Genomic DNA, 17178 nt, shown 5'->3' with positions numbered 1-17178 from the left:
GATGGGAGACAGGGTGAAAAGCCCGTTCAGGATGGAGTCATAGTTGATAGCTGGCCTATAGTCATAGTTGATCCACATAAAAAGTTTAGAACACATTTGGGGGTCTGGAAAGGGATACAAGTCTTTGGCAGTAGGGAAGCAACGTGTTCAAATTTGTTGCACAGCAGCTATAACCATAGTATGAGGACTGAATAGAAGAAAGAGAAGCTACAGATGGGCTGGTGGCTACATAATTACAGAGAATACAGAGATGGTCAGAGCACCTGGACTAGGGGAGGGGATTCTTCTGCTATGTATACCTTCATAGTTTTCCCCCCCAAAGCTTGAGAACTTCCTGAGAATAGAGAAGCAAGACTAGCATGGTGTGATTTGGAGATTTTTCTTCTTTATCTCATGGCATACTGCCTTAAGGTAAAAGAGATTCAGGGTTGGGAATGGTCACTGTTGGAGGAATTGAATAGCTTTGGGGGATAAATAAAATTTGACTCAGAGCAACCATGGGAGACTCTCCCCGCCATTTGCCTCATAGACATCAGAATAAAACATGTCCTCTCTAACAACGTTGTCCATCGAGACAGAGCTTCTAGCAGGCCGATATTTTCATTAAAAACAAAGAGAGCAACACAATAGCAGTTTCTTTCCACTGCAGCACTAAATATATCACTAGCAGTGCACCAGTGAGTGAACGGGAAGTACAACAGCTTAGATGCAGCCGTGTCACATGACTGAGCTCGAATTCAGAAGCCCCGGCACTTACTGAACCTGTAAGATTTTTCTTCAAGAAAAAAAAAAATCCCCTGAACACAAAACTCCATCTCATTTCCAATTGTTTTGATGTTCCCTCCAACAGTTTGGCCTAGATAGGTTTTCTTTTATATTTAGCTCATCTGTTTCCAGTTAATGCCAGAAATATATTTCCAATCATCAACCAAACAAACAATCAAAGTTGACCCCCATCTATTAAGGAAGCCCTACAACCCGCTCGCTCCACACTGGGGGAAATATGTCAGGGACGCTGTCTTGAAAAAGAACATGAAGTTTTCTCTATGGCTCTCTTGGTTTTGCTTCTCTGAAAAGACACTGTTGTCACCTGTAATATATGGCCATAAGTGAGCTCCTGTCTGCAAGGCCAAAGAAAGATATTAACTGAACATTGTGCATAAGGAAGGAAGGCGTTGATAGATCACAGCAGAAGCAAACCAGGAAAGGGTAGGCCTGGACGCGCAGGCCCTCTCCTTCAGTAAGGACTGCGTCTGGCCTGTGTCCATGACTAGATCGTATATCTGACAATATCCTCCCTTTTAATGCTCTGCAGAGCCAAGGTATATTATCATACCCTAAGCCTGAACTCTCTAGGGAAATTATGTCAAGCCATAACCAAGGAAGTGGGATTGTAAAACTCGCCCCAGGAACCAGCTGTCTGGAATTCCCTTTTAAGGGAACAGCGGAGAATGTGCTCCAAAAGGTGGCACTATGAGACTAAGAACAGCGGCTGAGACACTCTCTGGTCTCAGGTTTCTGGAGGAACTGTGCTTAGCATGAAATCCTGCAGAGCAGGGGAGCAAGAGGAGGGAGAAGGAGAGGGGAGAGTAGAAGTCAGCAGGGTTTTAGAGCTTGTCTAGGTGTTTGATGGGGTCTGCCACTCACACAAACTCAGCTGCCCAGTTTGCGGTGCAAAGACAACACATGACTGGTGTGGTAGGGAACAAAATAACTTTCACAAGGCCTCTAGGTCAAATTCATCCAGTATTAGCATCTGCTGACCTGTGAGGCATTGTTATCTAAGACAGAAAAAAAAAATCATGATCACTTCTGGTTAAAGATAAGGAGTTAGCAAAATTCTAAGAAAGCAGCTTCACAGGCAGTTACAGCACTAACCTATGTGCTGGGACACCACACTGAGTCATGGAATTTCTGACTAGGTCTTTAGAAAGTGAGAGCCCTTGGCGAAGAGTTATTTATAATCTAAGCCGGCATTCTTTCCCCACCGCGAAGCTTCCAGCCACATTTTAGAAATGCTGTAGAAAACTAGAAAAGCCTCATTGTGTCCTCATGACTGAATTGCTTTCCTTATTTCCACCCAGGAGTTTCATGGGATAAGCATCCAAGTCCCTGCTGTCACCACTGGGAAAGGCCAGCACATTCTCCAGCAAACATTTCCTGAGTATCAAATATGTATTTAATGTGCTGCCGGGTACCACAAGGAGACATGTTGATCGATCCCAAGTTCATTCTCCTTGAACCAGCCCTGAAGGACAAAGCTGAATACCCGGTAGCCGACCTCTATCAGCCCAGGAGGAGCTCAGACAACTGATGGAAATCAAGCCTTTTGTGAACACATGCCGTAGCCTCCAAGAATCCCCAGAGCTGGATTATTCTGGCTGAAGCACATGTCTGTGAATAATCTCAGATCTAGAAATGACCAGAAAAGTAACTAACATCTAGTTCACCTGGACAGTTTTTCATCTGGAACAGCAATGTGTGCTCTATATTCAGTGTCTTTTTAAACCTTTGCAACTGCTTATGACAAATGAAAGAATACAGTGTCCGGAAAAAGGTCCTTCATCAATTGTTCTAAATTAATCAAAGGCAAAACCTTGTATTTGAATCTAAATCTATGTGATTAAAGAATTTGGACTGAACCATACAGCTTTTTAAAATAAGTTATTTAATTCTCATATGTGCATATAACTTGTTTTGATGGAGTCCGTCTCTAATACTGCCCTTCTAATATCTCACCCAGCCTCCCACATCCTCCACCATTTTCCTTCCTAACTTCAAACATGCTGAGTCTACTTAACACTGCCTGCATGGGCATGGGCATGGGCATGGGGCCATCCATCTAGTGGAGCATTCGTAGCCTCTAAGAGCCCAAATCCCTGAATATAACTGACTCTTCCTTAGTATCCATCAACTTTCAATAATGCTTCAGATGGGTAGGCCTTTATGAATTCTTCATCCACTGTGGGATTTTGGATGGGTTTGGTTTGGACTTTAGGTCTAGCACATGTTTTAACAACCACCGTTAGTTCATATACACAACTTCACAATCATGGCTGACAAATCCTGTTTCACTAGAAATGTCACTCATTCTATCTCTTACCACCTTTTTTACTCTTATGCGATGATATCTGAGCCTTGTGAGGGAGGGAGGTGAGATTGGTATACCATTTAGAGAGGAGCACTCCACAGTCTCTCTCAGTCTTTGCATATTGACCCACTGTTGGTCTCTGTACTAATAAACATCTACTACGAAGAGCTTTTCTGATGAGGGTCGAAGGATGTGCTAATCTATAGTTATAAACGAATGAACTTAGGAGGCAGTTTATTACTATGTCCATTCAGCAAAACAACAGTACTAGGTTCTTCCCTAGTGCCTATGACCTAGCTAGCCTCAGACTTCTGGTTCAGTTAAAGGCACTAGAATTAAGTTACACCTTGTAGATCAAACTTTAAATACAAGTAGAAAGTAGTTTGTTACTTTTATAATATCCACGCCACTATTACACTGGTTCGCATATCTTGCCGGGTCAGTTGTTACTGTAGCTCACAGGATTCACAGCTATGGAAGACTATAAATGAGTTTTCCCTATTTGGTGTACAAATAGAACCTAGTAGAATTATGGAAAGTACACTAGTAATGATGGGCTTCCAGGTCAGTAAGAAAGTCAAAAAGCAGTCAGCTTGACTTCTCCGTGTCGCATTCAAGCCTTAGGTGTCATTAACAATAGGAACTCACCATCAAGTTCTGGAGGGTAACTAAGAGCAATTGCAAAACCTGTAACATTTGGCAGCTATGGGACCCCACTGACTAACAATTTGAAAAAAAAAAAAGACAAATGATATAATGTTTTACACCTGAAAAATCATCACATCAAATCCATGTTAAAGAGGTGTTCTAGTAAGTAACCTTCCCATATGCCCATCAAATGTTCACCTGGTGTCTGAACAGAAAAGACATCATTTCATGTCTGAACAATTTTCGCCATTGTAAAATTCTGATGGAGTCAGGCCTAGTGGCACAGGCCTGTGATTTCAGACACAGGAGGCTAAGGCAGAAGGATGACAAGTTCCCAGCGTGAGGTATAAAGCGAGTTCAAGGTCAGCTAGGGAAAATTAGTGAGAGTCTTTCTCAAGGCAAAAAGTAAGAAGAGGGCTGAGGATAGCCAATAGCTCAGTGGTAGAACACTTGCTCTTTGCTCTTTATAAAGCATTCCCCACGTGTGTGCCTCTGACAGCCTCTGTGCAGTCCAGCACAGACCACACCTCACTCTCTTTGACCCTCCAAAGTGTTGGGGAAAAACTACAGGTGTAATACCACTTCATTAAAAAAGAATCTTCTTGCCGGGCGGTGGTGGCACACGCCTTTAATCCCAGCACTCGGGAGGCAGAGGCAGGCGGATCTCTGTGAGTTCGAGACCAGCCTGGTCTACAAGAGCTAGTTCCAGGACAGGCTCCAAAGCTACAGAGAAACCCTGTCTCGAAAAAACCAAAAAAAAAAAAAAAAAAAAAAAAAGAATCTTCTTACCTTTGGGTTGGCAGATGATTCAGTGAGGGAAGTGCTCAATTGCCAGCATCCACACTGACAAAACTACCTGGCAGGTTCCAGGCAAGTGAAAATTTCTGTCTCAAAAAAATAAGATGTGCTATGTCAAAGGAAAGACAGCTGATGTTGTCTTCTGGCCAAATGCACATGTACAAATGTACACCTGCATGCGCACATCCACACACATGTGCCTATGCACATTGGAAAAACACACAAGAATATGTGCACACTCACACAAATATATCTAGATAAATAATACATAAATATTGCGCTATCTTAACAGAAAGTTAATTCTTAAAACTTCCATGAAAAGCTGTGGAAACCTAAGGAGCTGTTAGAGTTCTTTCCTGATCTAATTTGCATGTGTCTTTTGAGAAACTGTTCATGGTTGAGCTTCTGCACTATCTGATTTACATACAGAAAGTTCCCTAAAGGTCAATTTCCACTGAGAGATGACCCACACAGTGTGAGCTGGGCCAGCTCAGGCAGTGCTGACTGCACGCAGAGCAAGTATTTCTCCATTGCCCCCTGAAAGTCCCCAGAAGGTTGGAATGTGTCCTCTCCAAATGTTGGGTATTATTATTAGGATAGTCTTAAGAGGTGGCACCTGTAAGAGATGACTAAGTGACAAGGGTCCTTCTTCCTTCTTCTATAAAGAGGTTCCAGTCAGTGTGTATTAGCTTTTCTTCTATTGCTGAGTTAAAAAAAAAAAAAACCAATACAATGTCTAGGGCAACTTATAATGAAAGATTTAATTGAATTTATGGTTTCAGAGGATCAAGAGTCCATCATGACAGGAAAGAATGGTAACAAGTAACAGGCGTGTTGGGTGGAACAGCAGTGGCGAGCTTGCATCTCAACCTCAAACAGGATGAAATAGTACATGGGAAATGGCATGAGTTTTTTTGACATCTCGAGGCCTGCCCCCAGTAACACACCTCTACCAACAAGTTCACACCTAACCCTCCCCAAACAGTTCCACTAACTGGGAACGAAGTTGGAAAACATAAACCTATGGGGGACATTTTCATTTAAACCATCACGTCATATCATATCAGACTTATCATAGTGTCTGATAAGCTTGCTCTTCCTCCTCCCACCGTGTAGGACACAGCAAGAGGGCTCTCCCACAAGCTTGAAATTGAACTTCTCAACCTCCAGAAGCAAGAAATTAATTTTCTGTTCCTTATAAATAACCAGTCTCAGGTATTCTCTAATAGTACAGACACATGTAAAACTTTTGCACCTACCCGGAATGTTCTTCAGCTTTTAGAAGTTGTTGGGCCTTATAGATCTATCTATCTATCTATCTATCTATCTATCTATCTATCTATCTATCTATCTATCTATCTATTTATCTATCTATCCTACACTTTAAAATTACAAAATTTGTAGTAAATCTATGTTGAAGTTAATGATTTCTTAGAATTAGAAATATCAATTTAGAATAGCTTGAATTGTGCAAACAACACCACAAGTATTATACAATCAAATATATTTACAGACTGTCTAAGAGAACATCAAAACATACTTTTATCCTACATACTCTTTGATTACTGATATGGGATTCCCCTCTGTATGCTGTGAATACTATTGGTTAATAAAGAAACTGTCTTGGGCTTGCTCAGAGCAGAACAGAGGTAGGTGGGGGAAACTAAACTGAATGCTGGAGGAAAGAAGGCAGAGTCAGGGAGAAGCCATGGAGCCCTGTCGGAAACAGACAAGCTGGAACTTTGCCAGTAAGCCACTGCCATGTGGCAGTATACAGATTAATGGAGATGGGTTAAATTAATATGTAAGAGTTAGCCAATAAGAAGCTAGAGCTCATTGGTCAAGTAGTGATTTAATTAATACAGTTTCTGTGTGGTGGTTATTCCAGGGCTGAGCAGCCAGGAACAAACAAATGGCCTTCCTACTAGAGATTACCAATTCAGAAAACATTAATTTTATATCATCACTCTTAATGAAGAGAAGAAAAAGTCTTGCTTTTCTTCTGGGGTAATTAATTGATTTTCAAATTGTGTTGTTGAGTTGAATGTGGTGGTGTATACCTTTCATCTCAGTACTCCTCGGGCAGAACCAGGCAGCTATGAGTTCAAGGTCATCCTTTTCTACATAGTGAGTTCCAGGACATTCAGAACTACGTAATAGACAAAACCTGTTTCAAAAATAACTGTTTTGAAGATGATTGTCTAATTGGGAGGGAGTGGAATTGGTCAAATTTTCTTCATATATAAACTTTAATTATTAAACATTTTAATTTATCTTATGCAGTTAGTGTTTAATTTTTAAAATTTAGATACTCACTAACAATTATACACACACACACACACACACACACACACCTGCCAGGTACAAGACATTCATGTAGAGAGAAGAGTTCCAACCCAGCATGTTTGTGCCACCTGCTAGTGTATTGGCACCAGTCACTGGTCTCCATTTTATTCTCTGAGCCTTTTAGATACAGATCTTACCCCTCAGAACTGAGATTTCAGGGTCATTTAAGGACAGAAAGCATGAGTTTCTACCTTAGTTTGCTATCTATGTTAATATAGAACTGATCATGCTCAAAGTGTGTGTGCATGTATGTATACATGCACAGTAAATCAATAGAATGACTCTTCCCTCTTAGTGTCTTAATGTCTCCATCTCGGGTATCTATATGATGCTCATGTTTCCCTTATGACTGCAACACAGAAGTAAAACATCAGATGGTTGTGTGTTTACCTCAGACACTCACTCAGGTTGTTCATTTGTGACATGATACTGCTAACAGTGTCCCCACATTAACCCAAGGATGGTTTGAGCTTTGCAAATCAAGTGTCAATTGTTGGTTACTTCTCAGGCCTGGATTTCACTTACGATGGAGATGGGAGCAAGATGTTTCATACTTCTTGACATACTATGAAGAGAATGTTCACCCTCTGTTCCACACTTTACAAAACAACGAGGAAACATAAAAACAGTATAGTTTTTAATTTTCATGGAGATTTAGGGTAGAAATGAAAACAAAGAATTAAGAACGAAGTTGCATGTGGAGCTTGTAGATGGATAATATCCAGACTGAGCACATGCCTGTTGAAGTGTGAAACTCAAAACTTCATAGGTCATTCCAGGTGCCTCCCAGGCTGGAGAATGACTGGTATAGGTGGAAGACAAATATGGATTTTTTTGCTAAGTGTTGCAGTCTCAGCAGATATGAGAGATAACTTCTCCATCTCTCCATTGACTTTATCTCCCAGAAAGAAAAGTCCAGAACTCCTTACTCCAAATGGGCAGTGTTGTCATTTTTATTTATCATGACAACTTAACGATTTAGGAAGACATGGAAAACAGACATGGAGGGAAACCTCACTGATTGAGACATCCAGCTATCCAATTGTGCCTTTCAGCATTCACACAGGAGAGCAGAAGCTTGTATACTGTGGCTCATCCTATACCTTCTCTGCAGCCAGTCTGAGCTTATATTTTTGTAATTATGCCAGATGCCATACAGTACTCCAACTGCCCCTCCATTGATCCCTAATGCCCTCCATGCTCCTAACTCCAAATGGCATACAGTTTCTATGATGTGTGATAATTTAACTCTCCTTGCCTGATGTGGCTTTTCCTTTTAGACTTCTGTGTCCTTTAGATACACTTCTTTTCAAGAACCTCTTCCTATTTGACATCTAAAGTCAGAAATTTCAAAATCTCCATCCTTAGCCGCCCTCTCCCCTTAGCCCATTTTCTCTCAAAGTTACTTACTTGTCTCTTGCAGTAAATACCATCTGTAGTGTGAATTCCAATTGGTCTTACTAATAAAAATCCTAAATTGGATATAGGGATAAATGATGAAAAATCAGAGAATCACTAGTTCTTACCTCTACCAAATCCTCAGACTGAATAGGTCTATATCACTATATTTCCCCTTTCATCTAAAATAAAAGATTATAACTAATAAAAGAAAAACTATATACAATAACTATAATAACTATATACAATACATACAGGCAATAAATACACCAACAATGTTTAGTTCATTTGCATTTGACAAACTCAGAGAAAATACTCTATTATCTATCCTTTCTTGATAAATCCAAAGTCTTGTATCTAATTCACTTTCTATCCTAACATGCATTACCATCCCAAACTACCTTTTGATGTCTCTCAACCTTATACAATTTTCACCTTTAGTGAGTTTCTTGTCTGAGTCTGGTAAACAAGAAACACTGTAACTATAACTATCTAGTTGTCAACTCCCTCAGAGACTCAGGAAGGAAATACTATTACCTGAGTAAGCAGGAAGTGCAAGCAAGTAAGAGATGACAGAAACAGCTGCTTCCTGGGCAGTCACCTAAAGTTCCTCTGCAACAGTGGGCATCCATCTTTGGCCTACAGGCCTAGCATATCCAATGGACTTTTCTGTTGAAGCAGGATTTTCGAAGAACTGTCCCACTTTGTCTTGGCAAGGTTTGGCAGTCACCCTTTGTGTCTTGCTTGTCCAATTATGGCAGTATACTGTCAGCTGTTGAGACAAGAACACTTTTTTTCCAGTGCTTTACTTTTGCCGCAAAGAAAGTAAACTCTATGTGGAGTTTCTTTGATGCCCATTATCTTCTCTGAAGTAGATTGATGCTGCCAGGAATAGACATATCTCATTGTCATAAAAAGAACCTTTGTTATTTAAATATATTAAATGCCGTAAATAGAGCTCTGAAGTTTTTGAACATGACCTGTCTATCTAAAATGTATCTCTGTTTGACTTTGAAAACATGCATAATATGACTATAACTTTGATTATAATGACTAACTACTAACTTGAATTTCTTTATACTGTAATTGGTTGGTAATAATAACTTTCAAGGATTAGAAATTTCATTACATATGAAATTTCTTTAACATATGTTAAATCCTTTAACATGTTAAATGAGTTGCATAGGTACAATACTTTGAACAAGAGTAGAAATGTATGTATAGTATGTTCTAACAAAAATAATCTCATCTTTGTATCAATATACAAAGATCCATATCAATATAAAATATTTAAAACTAGTAGTTGCTTTCTTGGTTTAAAAATAGATTCAATAATCTACCTTTTATCCTATTTCTATATACCTACTTTTCTTTTCAGAGTAGATTCAGTAATCTTCCCTATCATATTTATACCCCTCTTTTTGCCTTTTCAAAACAAGAATTCTGAATCTAAACTCCTTTGTTCAACTTTTATCCTAACTATTACCAATTACAACTTGTAAACGACCACCCTAAATGACGACAAATATCCATAACCCATTGAATGACCAAAAACCACCCAACCCATCTCTTGGGAATGTGGGTGTCATGTTCTTAAAAATTACTTTCTGCTGTTTGGGGGTGAAGACATCTTTAGGGCTTCCCGAAGAGGAAAATTTAGGTTAAATTGTCAAGTCCTGGGAGAGGTGACTATATCATTAGTTGTCCAGTCTCTGTGTAATAGGAAAGCGCAGGGCTTGTCTCTAGTCCTAGCTAGAATAGTCTGTGAGACCAAATCATCTCAGCTAGCCACCTCAAATGTTCTAAGCAGTTTGTAGTCCAAAGCCAATATTTAGATGGTATTTATCAGCTTAGTGGTATTATCATCTCTCTAGCCTTTTTGTTTTTGTTTTTGTTTTGTTATTGATTTTCAAGAAAGGGTTTCTGTGTAGCTTTAGAGTCTGTCCTGGAAATCACTCTGTAGACCATGCTGGTCTAGTACTGACAAAGATCCACCTACCTCTGCCTCCAGAGTGCTGGAATTAAAGGCATGTGCCACCACCACCTGGCCCTCTCTAACCTTATAAAGCAATGATAAAATTGGTTCTCACTTAAAGTCCTCTGGCTGACTTTGAATAGCTCTATGATTTGTTTTAATAAGATTTTATAAGGCTTGTATCTTGTCACTCATATCAATTAACTTTTTAGAGATAAACCAAGAATTATCAAGATGATAATTAACATTATGTCAATCCCAGTTAAGTTGACTATATCTGCATTTAGTTGATTTAATTGTTCCAATTTTAAATTATGCACAATTATACAGTGGACTAACTCTCTCCATTGTAATTGAGCTTCCAACTTTTAACACGGGAAAAATATCCCCCCCCCCCAATTAATTTCCCCTTTAAGAATTCTCAGTTGTCTCACAAATCTGCTGCTGATGGTGATAAAGCTGTGAAGCTGACTGCTGCTGCGCAGAGCAATAGAAGACAAAGCTGGTTTTAAAGCAGCTACCTAGTGTGGCAGCAACCTAAGAAGGTGGTCCAGGGAAAACCCACCAGAAGAGAAGAAGAAAGGAAAATCTAGCCAGGTGAGGTGGTAACTCTGGCCAAGTGGACCTACAGGCTATGCCAGAGGCTGCCAAGCCACAGGCAAGCTGCAGTGTTTCATGAATTGGTGCCCTAAAGTTGGATGCCAGATGTAGCATGAATCTAATAGGTCTTAATAATAAAAGCTCTGAGTCAGATATAAGGGGGTGAAAGCTGAAAGATCAGAGAAGCAGAGCTGTCAGACACTAGTTCCTCTACCAAATCCTCAGACTGAATAGGTGATCCTGTCTCTAGGAATCCTCACATTGAAAGCCTTCAGCTCCTGTCTCCTCCCACCTTATATTCCTCTCTCCTCCCAGCCATATCCCTTCCTGTCTCTGCCTCTCTAGTACTGGAATTAAAGCTGTGTGAATCCCAAGGACTGGGATTAAAGGTGTGAGCCATCACTGCCTGGCTCTGTTTCCCTTTTAGACTGGATCAGTCTCGAGTAGCCCAGGGTGGCCACAAACTCACAAAGACCCATCTGCCTCTGTCTCCTTAGTGCTGGGATGAAAGGTGCATGCCGCTACTGTCTGGCCTCTATGGCTAACTAGTGGCCTATCTCTGCACCCCGATCTTCAGACAAGTTTTATTTGTTATATCACAAACTAAATATCACCACAGCCATCTTCATGATAAGGGTCCAGAGCTAATATCTCTCATGTTGCCCCTTTCCAGTTCAGGAGATGGCATTTTCTGTTACTTAAGAAAAATTGTAGGTCATCCTTACCATTATAGACTTCCTCTCTACTTCGATCTGCTACTAAACTTTGCCTACTTTTGCCTTTTTGGTATTTCTTTAAACCATTCATTGCATTTTAATCACCAGTATTCACATGCAGCCCGTAGCCATCACTTAGCTAGATACCTGCAGCTCTTTGCATCTACTCAATGTTCCTGTAGTCTTGTTCCTGTTCTCAGTGGAGCAGCTGAAATAAGTATTTAAGGCTTAGCAGGAAATGACAAACCTATTTTTTTAACCTCTTTCTTGAGGTTTCCAGGCTCATACTATACAACCATCCCACTCCTTCCCAAGTAGCCACGCTGGCCTTCCTAAAACTTTTGGAATTCACCAAGATCTTTTCTCTAATATGTTGCTCACCAGGTCTAAAGTACTGTTACCCCAAGAAGCTAATCTCTTCTCCTTTTAAGTTCCCCAATGCCTCCTCTGACTTAGAATATCTTCCTCTCTCAGAACATACCACTTCAACATTCATATTTTCTTCCCTGTGACTACTGAATTAATGTGCGTACCCACATGCAAACACATACTTACCAAAGACTCCATACACATAAAACACCATTTGACATACCACTAAAAGGTCAACAAGAAACTGCCATCTACTAAGTGTTCAGTGACTATGTATTCCATGGAAAAAATTAATGCATTAATGTATGAGTAATAATTAAAAGACAAAAACCAAAACCCTCACACTCCATATGTCTCCCACTCTCAACCTACCCTGACTTCCCATTGTACTTGATTTACTTTGAGATATATATATATATTTTTTTTTTTTTTTTGCTGAGATTTCTTCCCATCGGGGACATTTCTTCCTGGCCTAATTATACCTGAGATTACCCAGCTTCATCCGCAGCTCTAGCCAAGCCACGAGGTTTCCTTGCATGTTAATCAAGCCATCTGGAAAACAGGGCATGAAATTGTAAGCCCCTGACTAGAAGCAGATGCAGCAACGGAGCTGAGCTGTGTTTCCTTTTCAGTAACTAATTGCACACATGCTACAATATGGGGAAAAACATTATAAATCAATTAGGCTATCACAGCAACATTGTGCTCTGTAAACAGAGAGCTAGGTCTTGGCGCTGCAAGTGGGAGATGGGAGCACCTGATTCTCCTTCAGTTGCCCTTGGATAATCACTTACATCTTTACGTTTGATTGGTGCTCCCCTAATCCAGGTTACCAGAAAGATTGGCTTACTGATATTTGTTAAGGGGTTTGATTTTTCTGAGTCAGAGGGAGGGTTATTGCTGGAGGAGGATGAGAATCATTTAAAATATCACGGCTATAAGGCACTTGTACATTTGATAGCCATTTTTTTTTCAGTAGCCAGAGTTAGGGCTGACAGGCACTTTAGAACAAGGATGTCAGAAGCAAAGGGGTATATAGCCACGAAGTAGCTAGCTGAGTTGTGGGCAATGCCTCCAAATGCCCAAGGCTTGAACAACATTGATAACAGGGATCAGGTGACCTGGGTTTGCATTTGATGGCAGAGGGTGCACAAGAGGAATAGGTCATACACGGGCCTTCATTGTCTGTTCCTCCTCCCTTCTGTTTGCTTTGTGTTTGCTTCCATGGAACTTGTACTCTCGCTTAATGAATAAACTTCCGGATGTGCCACTTGGGGTAGAACTGTCAAGGTTCGACCCCCACCTCTAGCCCCGCAGTGGTGCAGAGGAGAGGGGCCAAAAGAAAGGCCAAGATTTTATGGGTGGAGCGATGGCTTAGGAGGCAAAATGCTTGCTGCTCAAGCACAGGTCTTGGGTTTAGATCCCCAGGACCCATAAAATGTTGTAGCCCAGCTATAATCCCAGCACATAGGAGGTGGAGACACGGGATCTCTAGAGCAAAAAATTTAGGAAAATGTCTTAGTTAGAATCACAATTGCTGTGACAAAACCCCATAACCAAAGCAACATGGGGAAGAGAGGGTTTGCTTGGCTTACACTTCCATAGCACTGTACATCACCCAAAGAAGTCAGAACAGGCACTCAAATGTGCAGGATCCTGGAGGCAGGAGTTGATGCAGAGGCCATGGGGGGATGCTGCTTACTGGCTTGCTCCGTCTGGTTTGTTCAGCCTGTGCTGTTATAGAAGCCAGAACTATCAGCCCAAAGTTGGCACCATGCACAATGGACTGGGCCCTTCTTTATTATTCTCTAATTAAGAAATGTCCTACAGGCTTGCCTACAATTGGATATCATGGAAACATTTTCTCAATTGATGTTTCCTCCTATCAAATGACTCTAGCATGTAAAAGTTGACCTAAAACTAGCCAACACAATGGACTAGCCAAATGGGAGAGCCCTGGGTGCAGTTGAAAGACCCTGTCTTAACATACATACAAAGTGGAGATGAGATCAAGGGAGGGAGACACCCAACATCACACCTAGACCTCTGCACATGTGAACATACACATTTACACACACACACACACACACACACACACACACACCACAATCTACACACAGACGAAAAAAGATTTAAAAAAACAGGACTTCGCTAGAAAAGACATTTGTTTTTAAGGAAATAGATTCAAGATGAATTTTGAAGAAGTCTCTAACACAACTGTTAAATGTTTAGTGAGTTTACGGGAATAAACTCTCAATGTGAACATAGCCACCAGGACAGAGTCTATTCAAAAACTGCTTCAGGCCTTAACAAACCTTTCTCTGTGTCATATATTAATTTTACTTTACCAAACAGTTTAATCAAAGCCAGCTATGCTTTAGACTGACATTAGAAATGTCTAAATTTCAGCAATGCCCTGGGATCACTAGAGGTACAGCCCAGGCACTGACACTTTTAAAGATGGCTCCATAAATTTTATCAAGTGACTTCTTTTAGACTAGAGAACAAAAAATTCTCAAGAGCAAAAATGCCAGTCTATTTGTGTATTATATTATCCAGCTTCTGGATGGTAATGCACATCATTTTGGTTTTATAGTCACATCTGTCTTCATGAATCTAAACAATTTCTATGTAGATGTTCAGAGAGAGAGAAGTAGAAATTGAATCCACATTTATTTTTTACTAGAAATCCCCCATACAAAGCACCCCCTCTTGTTTGTTTCAGCCTCGACCCCAGTGCCTAATATACAGAAGTTCCTCTGAATGCCAGTTGCTGCTTAAGTAATTGAGTGGACTGGCCACAATTTGACCATTTCCAAGCTCAAATTCTATAAGAATCCTGCTGTATCCTTCCAATTGACTAGGTAAACATAACCATAGACTATTAACAGGGCTACAGAAAACTTAATAGATGCCCCAAGTTAAATTCCTTCTAGAATTGTCTTTTTCTGTGTCTATCTAAAAGTATGACATTCTTATCAGCTGTAGACTGAGGTCTTGGTCAAAGGAAAAAAAAAAAACAATGACTGATTGGACTCTCCAGTAACATTCAGGACCACCGAATGTTGCTTATTGCAAGCTCAGTCCAATGTCCTGTGAGTTGTCCCTGGAGGCTTGCTCTCCAGGCCCATGCCTAGGCTTCAGGAGTGTTTGCAGAACAATCTGTGTTCTGAACTTGGTGTCACTGGGCTCATAAATCACATAAGGCGGAGAGACAGTGGTCAGGATCTCCCACTGGCTGAGGCAGCGTAAAAGAAGAAAGGATGGACTGAGGTGTGGGGCCGGAAGGGTTGGCTGGGGAGTGAGAAGGGAGTGAGCCTTAGCTGCTCTGCAGAATGTTCCCCAGACATGAATCATGATCACACTAAGAACCCTGTCCATGGGGCAGAAGGTGTCAAGTAAACATCATATCTCGGGGAGGCACCTCAAGGGCACAGATGCTAGCAAAATCTGTTGAGTAGGGAGGAGCCTCACAGAGGACACATTAGCCAATTCACGGTTGAAAAATGGAAAAGTCTCAAGCCATGACTCTGTTCTTAGCCAAGTACTGTCAAGTACATTCATCCATTCATTCTTTCATTCATTCAATCATTCGGCCAGCCAAATCTTGTCTAGCTAAATCTTTGTGACAGGTACTGGACTCCGTATTAAAGATAGAGTAAACACTGTCACGATCTCCAGCAGCCTGGAAGGGAAACAGAGGTGGAAAGAAAAGTACTGTGTGAGGAATACGATAGGGAGAAAGAAGTGGAAGATGTATTATGTGGTTTGTTTTCTTAAATATAAACCTTTCCATGCTAATTAATTTTAATTGCCTTTAAATTAATTTTGATTGACATGACAATTATGCATTTTCACAGAGTAATGTATGATGCCTTGCAACATGTATACACCATACATGAAGGAAGTCTGTGTATTTATTATCACCATTGCCTCATACATGGGTCCTTGGACTGAGAACATTCAAATTCTATTCAACCATGTAAAATAAGGAAGTTCTGTCATCTATGACAACATAGCCTACAAACAGGAAGACATTATGTTATAAGAAATAAGTCAGCTACCAAAAAAAGCAAATTCCACTTGATTATATTTTTTCTACATGGATCTAAAAATACTTCTCTCTAGATGTCAAAGAGACTAGTTGTTACCTGGGGAAGGAGAGAAGAGGGAGGAGAAAGAGGAGGGCAGACATTGATAATCACTCAAAAAAAATTCCTATTTGGGCCAGGCAGTGGTGGCACACGCCTTTAATCCCAGCGCTCGGGAGGCAGAGGCAGGCGGATCTCTGTGAGTTTGAGACCAGCCTGGTCTACAAGAGCTAGTTCCAGGACAGGCCCCAAAGCTGCAGAAAAACCCTGTCTCCACACACACACACACACACATACACACACACACACACACACACACACACACACACACGCACATGAAATCTTATTTGATTATTGTTATATAACTATTACCTCGCCATTCTCACCACTGTAGTCTAACTATGGGTCAATAATGCACACACTGGGGCTGGAGAGATGGCTCAGAGGTTAAGAGCATTGCCTGTTCTTCCAAAGGTCCTGAGTTCAATTCCCAGCAACCACATGGTGGCTCAGAACCATCTGTAATGAGGTCTGGTGCCCTCTTCTGGCCAGCAGGCATACACACAGACAGAATATTGTATCCATAATAAATAAATAAATATTTTTAAAAAGTAATGCACACACTATACTCTAGTTTCTGTGCACACTTTACATGTCCTGTTGAAAAGAACTGTTTCTATTCTTCTTATGATAGTCATGTCTGTTTGTTTTCAAAGTCTAGGGTCGATAAGATTAAATATTCTTACATTATTAAATATTCTTTGAATAAAAATTACCTAGTGTTAGCTAGTGATAATAGTTTTCAGACCTCTTACAACAATGGAATATTTCTTCCAGAAGAAATCTCATGTATGATCCTAACAAACTGATTGATACACATGTATGAGGGGTTCCAACCACCCCACCACCAACAAGGTCCTGGATATTCACAGGCTTTGTGAACTCTACTTAATACTAGACTCAGGCATACGGCCAGACCATGAAAGGCGGAAGAGCTAAGGAAAGAGAATTAAATTATGCAACATGCAAAATATACACAGAATAAAGCTGATACACAGGACACAGAGAAGGCTAGTGTGCAGTCTTCCATCTTCACAGCCCTCCTTATCGCCTACCCAGCATTGCTTCATCTAGTACGGTGTCGAC

The sequence above is a fragment of the Arvicola amphibius genome, chromosome 3, assembly GCF_903992535.2.
Source record: "Arvicola amphibius chromosome 3, mArvAmp1.2, whole genome shotgun sequence".
Lineage (NCBI taxonomy): Eukaryota > Metazoa > Chordata > Mammalia > Rodentia > Cricetidae > Arvicola > Arvicola amphibius.
Note: the sequence above shows the minus strand (reverse complement) of the source record.